Raw genomic sequence first — 18,247 nt, 5'->3', positions numbered from 1 at the left:
CTTTGACCAGACTTCATCCATGGTCATGATGCTTGCGTGCACCAAACTTCTACGTGCTGCGATGCACTGGATCCGTCCACTTATGGTTAAATACATCTAATGGCCCATAACAGGTGCACATTATTATAGTTTGATCCGCACCGCACCACACCGGATTACTCGCCCGTTGATGCGCCGATTCACAGACCCATATATATGTATAAACAGTATATATTTATATATAAATTTCCAATAAATACAAAAGAATAAATTATAATAAATTCTCTAAAATACCAGATAATTCCAGAAAATTTCAGAAAAATACCAGAAAATAAAGAAACCCTAATTAATCATCTTGGGTCACAAACTCATCTATACATTGATTTTAAAATATATATACAACACCTAATATATAACAATTTAAAATCCAAAATTCTAAAAGATTAATTATAATTATTTATACTTTTAATTAATCCGATCTAACAATAATTTTTAAACAAATAAATTTAAATCTTAACATTGATACTCAAGGTGATAAATTTATAGGTCCTAAGAGGAGAGTTAGAAAAGAACTTGTCTGAAGGTTTCGAAATGAAACCGACGCTTCAATCTTTAATTGTCTTTTCAAATTCCGGCATCCACTTTCTCAGATCCGATATACTCCTTGTCAGCTTTCTCTTCTTCTTCTCTCTCTATCTCTCTTATTTTTCTAACGTATAAACTTTTTAACCCTAAACCTTATATGTATATTTATACACATTAAAACCTAAATCCTATTCCAACTAGGACTACCTAATAAGATAATAATCTTTAAATAATATAATATATATAACATATATTATATTACACACACATATATATATTTATCTTCAATAATTAACATTTGGTTAATTAAATCATATAGACCTATATATATCCATAAATATACATCTCTTTATATATATTTTCATAACAATTATTAATTAATTATATTTATATATAATTTTATATATTTATAATTAATACAAAAATGATCATTTAAATAATTAAATAACCATGGACCTTTATTAATTAACCCAATAAGACTTCATACAAGTCCAAGACCACGTCTTTTAGTCCAACTTCCCTTAAGCCCAAATCCAATTAATTTAAATAAATCAAATAATTAAATAAACACTTAAATAATAATAATAAAAAAACTAATTACACTAAGCACATAAACAAAACAATAAATTACAACCAAATCACACCACACCAATAAAATCAACACACCAACAATTCAATCAATAATTAAGCACACACACAACAATCATCATATCAATAATTCACGAAATATAAATAAAATAAAACAATTAATCTACGCACTCAATAAAAAAAATCAATTAAAAATTAAAATAAACGCAATTAATTAAAATTAAATCAAATAAATCATTCAAAAATAAAATAAAATAAATTAATCACAATTAATAAATCATTTAAAATATTGGGGTATTACATTAAGTATGCAAACAATGGCCAATTTGTAGCAGACAAATTTTTTTTTTGAAAGGTTTGTAGCAGACAAATTGTGGTCTAAACAAATGGCAATTTTTAGGGAGGGATGGGCTGGGCTCCAAGGGAGGGATGGCTGGGCTGTAGCCCACCCCCCAAAAAATTATTTTTTATAAGTTTGGGTAAATTGGACTAATCCAAACATGCCCTAATACATGACTTAGATAGATATTTTGAGCCCGTGTATATTTTGTAATATTTGAATTCAAATATTTATCGGCCTGAATATTTTGGCTTAGAAGGCTTACATATCTTTTGCTGTCTAATCTATTTTTTTTTTATAATGGGACAAGCACTCTTATAAAAATGGGAAAGAGTAAAAAGGTCAAATTGCACTAGATTCTTTGTGGTTTTAAAAGTGATAAAAAAAAATTTCTACCAAATAACTCTTCCATACTTTCATAAGTTACAAAGTGTCCCTAAACAAATTTCTTATTTTTATTTTTTATCCTAGTAAATTAGGAAAAATGGAACTCATGGAGGTGAACGCTCTGCCAAATAGGTCACTTTAGTGTTTTTTTGGGGCAAAAATTACCTCTTGCATGACCATTTTACCCTTTCTAATTAATTTTAAAACCATGACCCTAAAGAAAGTAAATAATAATAATAAATTATTTTTTTCTTTGTTTTTAAAATAGAAATAATAATAAGATAACGACAATCTTGTTATGACACATAATTTTCTATTGTCAATTAAAAAAAAAAAAATTTGTTAGATAGGCCAATTTCATTTTTAATTGATCATGATAGTATGTCATAATAAGGTATGGTGAGAGAGAGAGAAGTATAAATTCTCACCATACCTAATGTCACGGGAACTCAATCGTACCTTTCAGAAACAGAGTTAAAATATTCACGAACACAGAATATTTGGAAGAATGGAGTAAAGCCCATTCTTTAAACAAATCAAATCCAAGCGACATACTGATTTTACTGGATTCATTGCTAAACGTTACTACGTATCTGTTAGTAGTTTAAATGCTGTAGGCAGAAAAAAAAAAAAATATATATATATATATATATATTATATTGCCATAATTTCTATTGGTTAGACCACACTTGGGTGCTACATTATTGCCATTTGTTTAGACCACAACTTGTCTGCTACTGTATTAAAGTATTTTGGAAACAGTAAGTGATGCATGATGATTGATGACACATTATTACAAAGAGGGGAAAACAAATTGAAGAAAAAAGTAAAGTGATATTATATCTTCAAGAAGGAACATATATTGAATTGAACCGTTGGATAGAACTTTTTTTTAAAAAAAATAATCGGGATTTTTGAGGCTTTGTCCTAATTAATTAATGGGATCAGTGCAAAGCGACTCTTTCACATGAATCAAATAAAATTTAAACTATATCCACAGTCGTGTCTCCTAAAAAATTAATCGCGCTCTAGTGAAGTCAGACATTGATAGTTTACCACTTTACCTACTAAATAGACTGTAATTTTTTGAGAGAATATGAACTTGAAGACTAGATATCACAAATAACAATAATAAGATCATTTCTGGAAAGGATATGAACTCCAAGTGTACATAACACAAACGATAATAAGATTATGCATAATATTTATATAAGGGGCGACATTTTTTTTTTTTTTTACAATTGCAGTCAAGTTTTAAAAGAAATGATAATTTTATTCTTTAACTTTATAAGTAAATAATTATTATTTTATAATTAAGAAAACTACCCTTTCAAATATAGAACCGTCCCTTTCTTATAGATTCTCCTGAATTGGAGAGTACAAGTCACTATACACACTTCGAAAAATATACTGGTTGCATGGGAAACGTAGAAAGTTGTACAAATTACTTCCAAGTTCCAACTATGACGAAAGTTACACAAATTAGTTCAAAGTTATGATATTCACACATAATTATCATCTTTTAAGGCAACCAAACAGAGACTGGAGACCCTTCAAGTGTCGTTTTGCATCTTACTCGATCCCTGGAGGCGTCAAACAATCAAACCTGGTGATAGAGATTTCTTGTTGGATGAAATAAAGAAAGGTGCGTAGCAACACGCAATAAATGAATAATTTATGTTGTCTGACTTTTTTTTTTTGGGAAAGTCATACCACGTCAGATTTAGATTCTCGAATTACTGTAATACTCCTCTTTCCCATATTAGTTATCCACCTCAAAAAATTTGACTTACAATTTTTATTAGTTAAAGTTATCTAAATAGATCTCTAATATGAGATATAGATAATATATAAGTATATAAAAGGAAGGGTAAAGTGCAAATAACCCCCCTGAACTATGGGGAAATTTGCAACTAACCCTATGAACTATAAAAAATGCAAAAAACCCCTTAAACTATACAAAAAAGTTGCAGATCACCCCATCCGGTGACCGGCCGTCCAAAAATGAGCGCGTGATTCACACGCGACAGACAAACTAAGTTTTTTGGACAATAATGCCCTTCTATATATGAAAATACCAAATTATCCTATAACCACCACCACCGTCGTCTACGACCACCACCACCTTCTGCAACCACCAACATAACCACCACCACCGTCCGCAACCACCAACATAACCACCACGAAACCCTCCTGAACTCATGCCAAAACACACTGTTAAACGAAATCAAACCCACCACCATCACTACCACCTCCATCGGCATCTCAACGGCACACCACCAAACCCAATCGAACCAGTACACAAACCCACAGCCACCACCCCAATCCCGCCACCACCATCACCCGTCATCACCAACCACAGCCCAACCTTCTCTCCATCAAACCCATCACACACCGTGAAACCAAACCCCCACTAACCCACTGCCATCACCCCCTTCAAACACAATCTCTGGTTCTCCCTCGGGAACGAAGGCGGCATGGAACTGCTACTCGGTGGCGTCAGATTCCGGTCTGATAGCGGAGCACTAGTATGGGCGGCGATGGATCCGTACGCGAGCAACGAAGCTTTCAATTGCAGCAACGGCGATCTGTTCAAGTGGAAGCACTTGTGGAGAATGATTGCGAAGTAATTTGGGGTCGATAAAAACGAGAAGTGGGTGACCGTACCGATCGGAACAGGGAGGTTGGCGGATGAGGCGAAGCTCGGCCGCTGTGTAGCTAAGCCGCAACCAGCCCATCGCCGCGAGTTAACCATGGCCGAACCAGCCCATCGCCGTTTAGCCCACCTTGCTCGCCGGTCCTCTCCACCATCCGAGCTCGTTCCAACTGTCACCGCAAGAGATGGTGGCGAGGCAGGCGCAGGAGATGACGGCAGCGAGATCCCAGCGGCGACGAGGATGATTTGGGTTTTGACGCGTCGACTCCGCATCGTCACCATAATCGCCGACTTACCTCCTCTTCCGTCACCATAATCGCCGCCGCCGCCACCATCTTTTTCCTTCATTTTCTTCACGATTCAATCTCCAGCCTGATGCTTCTCTCTCTCTTCAATCTCCAATGTTATATATATATATAAACACATATATATAAATTCAGTTTAAAACCAGAAATATATATATATATATATATATATATATATATATATATATATATATATATATATAAACGCATATATATTTATATACCTTATACAGTAGTGAATAATCATAAGGGCAATTCAGACTTTTTATTTTTCCGATTAAGTCAGTCACCGGAATGGACTGAAATGCAACAAATTCATAGTTTAGGGGGTTTTTTTTAGTTTAGGGGGGTTAGTTGCAATTTGTCAATAGTACAGGGGGGTTATTTGCACTTTACCCTAAAAGGAATATGATTAAAAATAATATCAAATGATTCAAAAATAAAAAAGTTAATGAGTCAAAATTTTCGAAATGGACAACTATTATGAGACGGAGGTAGTATGCAAGAAAATATTAAGTGGACCAGAGAAAACAAGAGAGTTAGAGAAGATGGCTAAAGGATGGGACGGCTCAATCGTAAATTCTGCAATGCAAATGAGCGGCTGCCTACGTTCCCAGATGGGAGGGGAGGGCCGTTGGATTTTATTATCCTATTATTTAAATATTTTTTTTGGTGCAAAATTAAATCAATATCTATTATTTCATATTAAGGATTGTTTGTTTGACTATGTCCATTCCTACTAAATATTTTTTTGGGTGCAAAATTAAGTCAATGTCAATTCTTTACTTTAATTGGTTATTGAAACCTTTCTTTGTTTGAACACATGTAACATAAAATTCATTGAAGGTTTATCATAATTCTCCTTTGTTGCTTCTTTGTAATAATCTTCATCATTAATGTTAACTCAATTATTTTTGACCTAATGGAAAGGCGACATGTGGAGAGTTCCAATGAGCTTGCCACATTGGATTGGTCTTTTAATGTCCAAAATGCGGAACATGTAATGTGGAATTGTTGAAGATAGACCAGACGCAATCTACCAATAAAGAAAACGTATGCGGCGAGTTCCGATGGAACTTGCCACGCCGGATCACAACTCTAGAAGAATTCTATTCAGAGTATTAAAATTGCGTGATCTCATATGAAAGTAAGGAATAGGTGGACAAATTATATCCCACCACGTGGAGTCTTCTATTTTAAGAGGAAAGAGGCGAGTCCAACTAGGACTTGCCATCTTTAAATCAAGGATCCACGTTTTTCCTATTTTGAATTATGACATGATGAATGCAACCTCAGGCAAATTCTCAAGATGAAGTTAACCATTGGCTCCCGACACATGATGAGTTCTATGGAACTTACCACATTATATTAATTCTTTAGGGAATTATGGTATTCAAAATTGTGTTGTCAAAGAATTCTAAGTAAATGGATACTTTCTATTTTGACAAGTTGACTAAGCAAGTCTTGGGGGCTGAATTCTCTAATTTTTTTTAGGGGATTACGGCAAGATATCCAAGTTAAGTCATTTTCTGTTGCTAAAGTTTAGCAAGACGTGGGGGGTGTTTTATCTATTTATCTATATATATATATTCGTATGTCAGATTAAACCCACGATAGAAAACCGCTGAAATGGAGGAGTTCATAGCGCCATGGATTCTAAATCTAGATAAGGAAGGTTGGAAAGAAAGTTGCTAAAATTAAGGAAGCTAGTTGGCAGACGTAGAGGTTGAATTATATTTACAAATATATATATATGTGTGTGTGTGTGTGTGTGTGTGTGTGTGTGTGTGTGTGTGTGTGTGTGTGTGTCAGAAACAACCCACGATGAAAGGAAGTTACCAAAAAGTTAAGGAAAATGTGGATGTAAGGTCTCTATAAGTAGAAAGACTTCAAATATAATGGGACACTTGGGTCAATGCAAATAGATCAGTTAAAAGTGGTGGTATCCTATAAGGTAATTACTACTAACTAAAGAGAGTTGTTAGAAATCGTGGGTGACAAGAGAAGGAAGAAGATAGATGAAGGAGGTTACAATTGCCAATAGAACATGGGACACTTGGCAGTTCGAAGTCAAGCCAGATGGAAGCTGCCGAAGCTGCCACACCAAGCTACTACATGCATAGAAGAGCTCTATAAATAGAGCACTTAGAGCTAGTTTACAAATCCTGTTCAACACACACAACAAACAAAACCTTATCTTTCAATTACATTTTATGTATCTTTACATTTATGTAATGCACCTTCAATATGTTTAATTCAAGTCCTGCACTTATTATTCCTACTTTTCAGCACTTTACTTTGAAGTCCTGCACTTTCAATACCACACTTCTTTCCACTAGCCATAGAGTAGTCTAGAAGTCCTTTTTCAAAGCAAAAAGAACCTCCGAAGGTGGTAATTCTAGTCCTTTGTATAATCGACCGATCACTGTAATCTCCTACTGGATAATTGTTCAAATATCTACTTTGGAATGACAGCAGTTCTTGGCACACCCGACATCCTTTTCCACCCGAGTGGAAGGCAGAAGACTCTAGCTTTTTCCCGAGCCGAACATACTGGCACGCCTGGTGGGATAACTTAACAGATTGTTCAATGGCCGATGGAATTCCAAGACCCTGCCTAACTAGAAGAGATTCAAGCCAGTGAACTTCCAGCTGAAAGTTCATGATTTGCACCTGATGAAAGAGATATGGTGAAAAAATTTGCTCAAACAATAGTAAATGAACCCATCATGGACAACATCAGCATGATAGCTATGCAACAAGATAGGCATGCTCAAGACCTAGCAAAAGTTGCTTAAGAGCAAGCCAAGGCCAAGTAAGAACAAGCAAGAACCGGTTGTTCTCAAGAGCGGAAGTTAGAAGAAATGGTGGACTGAATCTCTCAAAGGTTCGAGTCTATGTTGGAATAGACCTTTGGAAGCTTGAATCAAGGTATGGCCCCTCAGCCAAACAATTCTGAAGGGTCTCAACAGTCTGCCTTTTAACAACATGCATGTTCATTCCTTCCAACTCAGTAGCAGATGCAGTCTATTCTAGTGGCACAGACTTACATTCCAGTTACACCTGTGACCACTCCAATGGTATAGATAACCATTCTATAATTAGTGCCCATGTTAGTCACTCAGTAAGTTCAGAATCCTCCACCTTTGGCATTCCCACAGCAGACTTAGCATGATCAGCCTGGCCAACCATGGCCATACCACATTCCTCAATTACAGCAAAATGTTCCACCTGTGAACATTCAACCAGCCACATATGCTCCTCCAAGGCCACCCATGGTCATTTCTATGGCGGTTGGGGGGCAACCTTTTCTAAGGGAGCCACTTCTTGACCAAGGAGGAAGGAACTGCAACAGGAACAATTATGCAGATGCCAACCCACTGTTAATGGCAGGTGAAGAGCATCAAAGGGATAACAAACTTCAAGGTTGGCTAAAAATAACCCTCCACAACCTATGGCACTTGATAGAGGCCAATTTGCGTAATTCCTCCAATAAGAATTTGGCCAAACTCGGAGGGGTGGAAGGACAACCTATAGAAAGCCCTATCCAGAGTTCATTGATGAAGTTGAGTTTCTAAGGAATTTCAGAATTCCAGAGTTTGCAATGTTCAATGGAGAGGGCGAACAGTCCACGTTGGAATATATCCGCCGTTTTACTATTAAGTGTGGGAAGCAGTAGCCAATCTATGGTTGAAGGTGCGCTTATTTCCAAATACACTGACTGGATATACTTTCAGGTGGTATTCCAACTTGCCAGCCAACTCTATCCAAAGTTGGCAGTAATTCGAGGATTCATTTCATACTCAGTTTTACAGAGCTAAGCTTGAAGTGTCCATGGCAGACCTTTCCAGACTTTACCAACTACCTGGAGAGTCGGTGATGAGTTTCCTTTCCAGATTCAGGAGGGTCAAGTACAAATGCAATTTGTTTTTGCCGCCAGAAGAATATGTGAAAATGACTGTTAACGGTCTAGAATTTGAACTTCGTAGGAAGTTTGAAGGAGTACAATTCCATGACTTGTTCGACTTGGCCGACAGAGTGGTAAAGTACGAAGAGCTCCTTCATGAGGAGCAAAACCGGAAAAGCTCATCCAAGGGCGCCTATTATCGTGATCCCAACTATGAGGTGTATACAATTGAAGTTAAAGGAGAGTTTGAGGTGAATGTGGCTGAGCTCAACATAAAGAAGGCCTATACTTGTGAGGTTTTGGCAAAACCAAAATCAGCCATAGCCAACTTGCAGGCTGCCTCTGGTTCAAAGTAGAAGCGATAGACCCTTCCAGGAGTTACTCTTTTGACATCTCTAAGGCCGAGAAATTTTTTGATTTGCTCATGACTGACAAGTAACTAATCTTTACAGCAAGCCATAAGATGCCAATAGCCTCTGAAATGGCCGAGAAATAGTATTGCAAATTTCACAATTCGTGGAAGCATTCCACTAACAATTATGTAATTTTTTGCAATATTGTGCAGAAGGCAATTGAAGATGGCAGGTTGAAGTTTCTAGAAAAGACAACAGTCATGGGTGTTGAAGGAAATCTTTTCCCCAAGGTCGTTACAACAGATGTTACTTCTCTGGCCCAGAACACCCTAAGAAAAAGTTGGACTTGGCATATCTAGAGGCCAGTGGAAAACTAGAAATTCCTGAAGCCACAACATTTATAGAGAAAACAGTGGCCGAGTTGGAAAGGTAACTACAAGAAGCTCAGATTGTTTTAATCCAGCAAGGTTGTTGCCCCAAGTGTAAAATTCAGAATGAAGGTTGCCATAGAGACTTTCCAAAAGAGAAGCAGAAAGAGAGGATTCCCAATAGTGACTGAGGTAAAAAATAAAAGGTCCATGATCGGCTAACTTTCCAAAAGGTGAAAAATACAGTTACTGTGACCATTCCAGAGAAGGAAAACTGGATCCATACAAAAAGAAGGTCAGCAGTAAGGAAACCAGAATTCCTTCCAAGAAGTGTGGAAAGGAGTAGGGTTCCTTATGAGGCGAGTTTCCGTTTTAGCAAAAAGTATGAAAGCAGCAGTTAGCATAGCAGAAGTTCTAAGATGATAGACATTCCAGGCCAAAATTGGCGTCAGAAGTATGGGTCAGAAAGGGGAATGAACATCTCCGTCCAAGAATGGTTAAGCTAACCACCTCGCAAAGTGAGAGGTGGAAGAGGGTTGATCATCCCAAGTTTCCTGGTTACAATAATTCCTTCTTAACCCGTTGATGAGCACTGAAAAGTGCGCATTTAAACCCGTTAAGCTTAAGCATTCTAGTACCTTTATCTATCTTACTTTGCCATTTTAGACTTATTACGTGTTATTTATATTTTCAGGCACTAATCCCAAAATTGAGCTAACTCAGCCAAATAAGAGCTTAATTGAAGCAATCCTGAGATAAACCAAAGGAGGGAGCAAAGTGGAGAAAGAAAGGAGCAAAAAGGAATTAAGTTGTGCAGCTGAAAAGTTCGATCGATCCAACTTAGAGTTTGATCGATCGAACATCTATGATCGATCACAGTACTTCTCGATAGATCCAACCTTGGCCTTTGCTGAAATTCCAAGTTCGATCGATCCAACATCACCTTCGATCGATCGAACCCTATTTTGTCCTATTCAAATGATTGATCTTATCCACAGCTGTACGCCTACCAGCCACTTTTGTCCTTTTCCCCATAAATATCTTCGAAATATCTCAGCCTTGTCCTTATCCGGAGGAGTCAGACCACTTCGATTGATCCAAGATGCAGTTCGATCGATCGAACCCATCTTCGATCGATCCAAGTTAAGGTTCGATCGATCAAACTTCCTCCAGCGAGAAAAAGTTAAAGTCCAGCTCATTTATTCCGTCCTTCATCCAATCATTGGAGAATATGCCTTGCACGACCACAGCTCATCATAGGGTGTATTTGACCTACCTATATAAGGAATATGATACACTTTTTGAAAAAGGGTTCTAGAGTTTCTTGTCACACATTGAAAATCATCTTGGAGGCTATTCTTGGAGAGAAAGAAGGGAGGAAGCTAGAACACCATTGTAGGAGATCTTCACCAACAAGGAGCAGCCATGGAGTTAGCCCTTGAGGGTTGGATCATCACTACCATGAGTGGCTAGACATCTTCTTGGGGCTAGAGTTAGCCCCAAGCATGCTTTCTATACTCTAATCTTGTGTATTATTGAGGGATTAGTGTTGTATGATACATCTTGATATTCATGTATATATAAATCTTGATTATTTCATGGTTTGTATGGTTTAATGCTTCCAATTGACTATTCTATTATACCCATATGTCTATGTATGCTAGAGTAGGATATTCATGTGCTTATCTCTAGATTTTATGTTTTTGATGCATGTCTATGTGAATTGATGCTATAGATCTAGAGATTATCAAGATGATATGCTTAATGAATGCTATTTTGGTTCATTTGATGGTTTATACCTATTCTTGATGGTTTGTGCCTCTCCCCTAGTCTAGATAGCTTTATTTTCATGCTAGTAGTGTAGATTTAGTGTAGTGGTAGTATAATGTTAGATGGGAGGACAATCTACTCTTGATGTTTGATGTTCCATGCTTGTGAGTCCAAATGGCATATTCCTTTAATATTGTGTTGCATGTGGATTGTGAGCTTAACGAAGGATTAATGACTTGTTTTGATATATTGTGCTATCCCCATGTTGTCTAGACAATATATGCTCTATTGTTTAGATATTGGGCTCTTCACATGATGTTTAGACAATACTTGCTTGATTTGTCATCCTTGCCAATTGAATCAACCTAATGCACACACACCCTTATCATATTGCAACACATCCATTACCCTCAATTGATCACTTGTTAGTAGTATAGAAAAGTATTGCTTGGTGGTGATCTCTACACCCCAAGACCTCTCTCTCTCTTGTTTACCTCATATTATTTTATTTAGTTGAATTCAATTTAGCTTAATCAACCAACCAACCAATTGTGTGATCACTCGACCTACTAACCCTAATTACCATAGTTTCACAATTCGATACACCATCAAATCCCTTGGGACGATCCCTACTCACCCTATCTATATTTTAGATAGAGAAAGGTAGTAGTGGCTTTCTATAAATGTAAAACTTGGCCACCTCCTAAATTCTCACACAACTCTTCAAGCTTGACTTGGTATCGCGACCCTTGTAAAAGAGGACCGGTCAGTTTTTGGCGCCGTTGCCGGGGATTTTAAATTGGCAACGTCGAATTGTGAAATTCAATTAGGATTAGTACTCTTTTGATCGTGTCTTTACTTTCCTTTTATTTTCTGTTTTTGATTACTTATTAAGTTTGTTCTTCATTAACAAGGTGCATTGAGCAAGGAGCTAGCAAAGAACTTCAAAGCTAAGGAGCAAAGCAAGCAAAAAGAAAAAAAAAATGATAAAAATGAAGAGTTTTTGCTAAGCTAAGCTTTTAAATTTGGAGTTGAAGTGCTAAAGGACTATTGTGAGACCTTCTTACTCAATCTCCTTAGTTAAATCAGGGGCCCACGTGGAGGCATTTATTTGACATACATTGCATTTGAAAATTGTGGTTGTGAAGTTTAATTGCATTGTTAAAAAAGTTGCTTATTCGTGTTGCATTGTGCATGCATGGTCGTCGTTCATTGAGACCTACTCTTGTCCCTCTTGATTTGCATTTAGAATCCACTATTAGGAATCCAAGGGGAAGAAGAAGTTCACATAGAACCAATCTACCAATGGACGCTCTCAATGATGATCATGTTGAAGACCTTGGTCACATAGACCAACAAGGCATCCTTCACCCTAATGTGCAAAATGATAATATGCAAGTTCCATTAGGCATGCCTAGGCCATACATTCATCAACCTCCTCAACAACAAGGCCAAATTCCAATGGGAATTCCAAGGCCAATGTATGCACCACAACCCCCCATCATTAATCAAGCTTAATATAACCAAGGTGTCCATGTTGCACCTCAAGTTGCTAATCCACCACTCGCATTGAGAGATCACTATGTGCCTAATGAGTATAATGCACCCACATGCATTCAATTGCCACCATTTAGAGCACACCATTATGAGATTAAAGCATAAACTATCCAAATGCTACCTAACTTTCATGGACTTCCTTGTGAAGAACCTTACAAGCATTTAGATGAGTTTCTTGAAGTTTGTTCTACCGTTCGATACACGGACATGCCGGAAGAAGTTTTAAGGCTGAAACTTTTTCCATTCACCCTTAAAGATAAGGCGAAGTATTGGTTTAACAACCTTAGGCCTTTTTCTATAACTTCTTGGGCAGAAATGCAACAAGAATTTTTGAAAAAGTACTATCCGGTTTCGAAGACCAATGCTATGAGAACCGCCATTAGAGAATTCACACATGGGGAGGGAGAAACTTTCCACGAGGCATGGGAACACTTCAATGAATTGCTTAGGAAGTGTCCTCACCATGACATGCCTAAATGGCAATTGGTCCAATTCTTCTTTGAAAGCTTATCGGACAATTATAAAGGCATGGTTGATGCTTCAATGGGAGGTTCTTATATAGACCGGCAAGAGGAAGACGTGTGGCGTCTTTATGAGAGCATGAGTGAAAACTCTTTGTATAGAACATTGTCATCTAGGAATGGTAGAAATTCTCAAGGTAGGAAGAGTGTTGACTTGCATCAAGTTGACCACTCAAATGATATAACCGCCGAGATGAAGTCTTTATCTCAAAAGTTTGATCAATTGATCAATCAAAACTTGGCGAATCAAGTGTCTTCCTTTCCTAACCATTCTCCTACAGCTCAAAATGAATCATGTATGATTTGTTCTAGTGTTCTTCATTCTACTTCTAACTGTCCTCATGGACAAATTCAAAATGAACCCATTGAGCAAGTTAATGCAACATTTGTGAACCAAGGGAACAATCCTTTTGGTAACCATTACAATCCCGATTGGAGGAATCATCCTAATTTTTCTTGGAAAAACCAAGGGGAGGGCTCGAACTCTTCCCAAGGCGGTTTTCAAGGGAAATACATTCCACCTCCACTTCAAAACCAAGGATCCCAAGGTTCAAGACCATATAATTCATAAGGAAATCAATTTGCTAATTCTCATTTTCCTAACCAATCATATTCTCAAGGAAATTCTAGAGGTTCCGCTTTTGAGGAAAAGGTTTTAAATGCTTTGGGCACTCTAGAAGCAAATACTCAATTATTGCATTCTCATTCTCAATCAATTGCCAAGCTAGAAACCCAAGTAGGGCAAATAGCTAAAACACTTAATGCTAGAGAGAAGGGAAAGATGCACATGAATGCCCTAATCAAACAACAATGTGTTGTAGAAACCAAATCCTCATTGGAAGGGCATAATGTTGAGCATGTCAATGCGGTAACAACCTTGAGAAGTGGTAGGGTAGTAGACAATCAAGTTAGAATGCCTAATGAAGAGAGTGAACCGGTACAACCTCAAGTTGTCACCCATCCCGTTCCACACACTATTCCTCCTTCATTGCATATGCATGATCTTGAGAATGAGACGCCCTCAAATTGTGAGTTGAAAGATGATTTCCAAAGAGATTCATTGAAAACAGTGTTGAAAAATGTGTTTGAGAAAAATTCTTTGAAAAATGTTATTCATGATTCTTCTTTGAAAAGTGATTTGAAATCCAATGAATCGAACAAGTCCAATGCTAAAAATTCTTTGAAAGAAAATGCTGAAAGAGTTTTTGAAAAAGCTCCATTTCCGGACGCCTTGAAAGGGTCCATTTCAAAAGAAAGGCAAAAGACCAAGAACAATGAGATAATGGATATGTTTAGGCAAGTCACAATTAATCTTCCACTTTTGGATGCAATTAAGCAAATTCAGGCTTATGCCAAATTCTTAAAGGACTTATGCACCCAAAAGCGGAAGAACAAGAGCCAAACATAAAAAAAAAAGTGGTCTTAATCGAACAAGTGAGTTCCATTCTACAACACAACACTTTGCCAAAGTTTAAGGACCCCGGTGCACCTACAACATCTTGTGTCATTGGTGAACATGTCATCAACCGGGCACTTCTTGACTTAGGGGCTAGTGTTAACCTTTTTCCCTATTCGGTTTATGTCAAATTGGGCCTAAGTGAATTGAAACCGACGTCGGTGGTTTTACAACTTGCCGACTGATCCATTAAGAAGCCTAGGGGGATAATTGAGGATGTGTTGATTAAGATTGATAAGTTTTTCTTTCCGGTTGACTTTGTCGTCATTGACATGGAACCGGTGCCTAATCCAAAGAACCAAATTTCGGTTATCCTTGGCTGTCCTTTCTTGGCAACCTCAAATGCCAACATAAATTGTAGGACAGGGATAATGAAGATTTCTTTTGGGCACATGAGAGTGAAGTTGAACATCTTTAACCCCACACCCAATCCATTTGACAAATATGAGGAAGAGGTTAATGTGGTAGAGGAATATCATGATCTTACTTGTGAAAGGAATGAGCTTTTGTGCATGAACAATGTTTCAAAGCCTTCATCTTCATCTTCAGCATTGCATGCAAGAAAAGTGATTTTAAACTCTTGTTGTGAAAGGGCGTGGAAGCCCAAGAAAAGTTTTGACAAGGAACTCAAGACGACTTTTGAGTTTACCCCAACAAGTTCTTCTAAGAACCATTTGTTGGGAGTGACTCGAAACATCTCTCATCCCAAAAAGGAGGGGATGCATTACAAGATCTTTGATCCGGGTTAAAAGAACCCTAGGTCTTGCTAGAGACGTTAAAGACTAGCACCGAAATTCGTAGGATGTCAAAACCCTATTCCTCCCTCATTTCTATCTTGCATTTTGATTCTTGCGAAGTCTAGATACTGTTTTTGTGGTTCACATACATTGGAAGGAACTGAGTAAGGGATTGCATGAGCATTCAAGTCATTTTGAGCATTTAGGCATAATTCCGATCGATCCAAGTTTTGGTTCGATCGATCGAACATTGGTTCGATCGATCCAACTATGGACTCGATCGATCCAGCTCTCATTTTGCACCCAACACTTAGAAAAATTTTGGACCTACATCCAAATTCTAAAATGCATGCTCTCAGGATCTCCAAATTTTCAAAAGTTCGATCGATCGTAAACCATTTCGATCGATCGAACTACCTTTCGATCGATCCAACATGTGGTTCGATCGATCATGAGTCCCAACACTTAGAAAAATTTTGGACCTGCATCCAAATTCCAAAATGCATGCTCTCGGGATCTCCAAATTTTCAAAAGTTCGATCGATCGTAAACCATTTCGATCGATCAAACTACCTTTCGATCGATCCAACATGTGGTTCGATCGATCATGAGTCCCAACACTTAGAAAAATTTTGAACCTGCATCCAAATTCCAAAATGTATGCTCTCGGGACTTTTCAAAATTTTTCATGTTCGATCGATCGAATTCCAAGTTCGATCGATCCAAGGTTCCAACACGTATCAACTCTTAAACCCTTAAACTTGTACATTCTTTATCCTCTTCGATCGATCGAAATCTTTCCTCGATCGATCAAAATTTGCATCTTATTAATTTAATTTCCTTTGATTTTTCAAAATTATGCCAAAAAAAAAAAAAAAATCCAAAATTTCAAAAAATGCCATTAAGAGTGGAGACCTAAGTTCGATCGATCGAACTCCATCTTCGATCGATCGAACTCTGCATATCGTGTTTTTAAAATATAACCGAGTTGGATCGATCACTTTGGATCGATCCAACTTCAAAAGGAAACCGAACCCTAGTCTCCCTCTTCTCTCAATCTCATCCTAATCCGGTAAAAACCCAATTCCCAATCATCTTCCCCATCTCCGGCGAGCAAATTCCAGCCAACTCAAGCCTTATTTTCACCGCGGCTTCGCCCCCTCTCTCTCATCTCATCCCTCTCGGTTTTGAGGTAAACCGCGAGCCATTTCTTGATTTAAAAGTTTAATCGATGCATGATTCATGATTTTCTATATTGATTTATGTTGTATGTGTATTAATCATCCATTTTGAAGCATCAATTTCATGATTATGATGTACATATACACACATGCATTCGGCCGAACCAAAATTGGGGATTTTTTATTTGATTTGGCATTTGGGGAGTGTTTGGGTGTTGAGGATTGGATGTTTGGTGTGTAGATGGGCCCACAAACACGTTTGTGTGGGCCCCGTGCTCTAGATCTCACAGATCTGTAACTTTTCAGATTCGGCATTCGCACAGTTCGATCGATCGAACTTGTGCTTCGATCGATCGAAGTAGTGAACTTCATTTCACTACCTTCGATCGATCCAATCTTGTGCACTTTCATGTTTCGATCGATCCAAGTGTTGGATTGATCCAATTCACTTCGATCGATCCAACTTTTGAACATTTTTCACTTCGATCGATCGAAAATTTCTGTGATCGATCGAACTTAAAGTTCGATCGATCGAACTTTCAAAGATCACATATACACACTCCATTCATCTTGTGTCGTCTTCATGCTTTCTTTATATGCACAATGCTTGTGATATTCCACATTGGATGCATTTTATACCTACATTGCTTAGCATGACTCACATTTCATCATTATCATAGATTCATGTCATCCATATTTTGTCTATCTTATTTGACATACATGTTTCTATTATGCACTTAAATTCTTATATATCTGGCATTGACTTATATATTGAAATTTTCTTGTCTTTTTACAGATCATGCCTCCGCGGTACAAGAGTACAGCTAGGAGATCTTCGGGGCCACAGCGACCCCGCAGACATATACGGCCCAGGATAGAGATGGTTGCAGAGCCATCTCATGCTCAGGAGGAGCCCGCACAGGCTACTCCACCTCAGTCCCCATCCCACGAGGCTGAGGAGGGAGCTGACCACGTGCCATCTACATCCCAGGCTCCTCCAGCCTTCACACCATCACCTTCTCCTGTGCGCCATCAGGCAAATGCAGCCGCCATGCCATCACCGCAGCCACCTCTACCGGCTCAGCGCCGTGACCAGTTGCTGCCAAGATATGCAGCCATGACCGTGGCTTAGGAGTCGTACTTCGATACTGAGTACTTCTCCTAGTCTATACTGACCCGGTCTGGCTATCAGGATATCATGCAGCGGGGTCTCTCAGCCATCTTTGCCTCAGTCACCGGCCTTGTATACCCGTGACTGGTGCGGCTATTCTTTCAGCATCTCCGGCCCTCGCCACGATCTACCGTGGAGATGATCACTACACTGGACGGCCACGAGATTGTCATCACAGTTGACACTCTGGCCCGTGCTTGCCAGTGCTCGCACCGGTGTCCACCTGAGCTTGCAGAGACATACCTGAGGCTGCATAGGCCTTCATTTTCTGACATGGCTGTCTCCTTGATAGGCCATCATGCTGGTGGTCAGACATTCGCCACTAGGACCTTCTTGCCTGACGACCTCTGGTTCATCGACACAATTCTCTTCCAGAACATTTACATG

The sequence above is a fragment of the Cornus florida genome, unplaced genomic scaffold, assembly GCF_030987335.1.
Source record: "Cornus florida cultivar Cherokee Brave unplaced genomic scaffold, ASM3098733v1 CherokeeBrave_3.0.0_Hap2_Chr10, whole genome shotgun sequence".
Lineage (NCBI taxonomy): Eukaryota > Viridiplantae > Streptophyta > Magnoliopsida > Cornales > Cornaceae > Cornus > Cornus florida.
The sequence above is the reverse complement of the archived record's forward strand: the minus strand, read 5'-3'. Positions refer to the sequence as shown.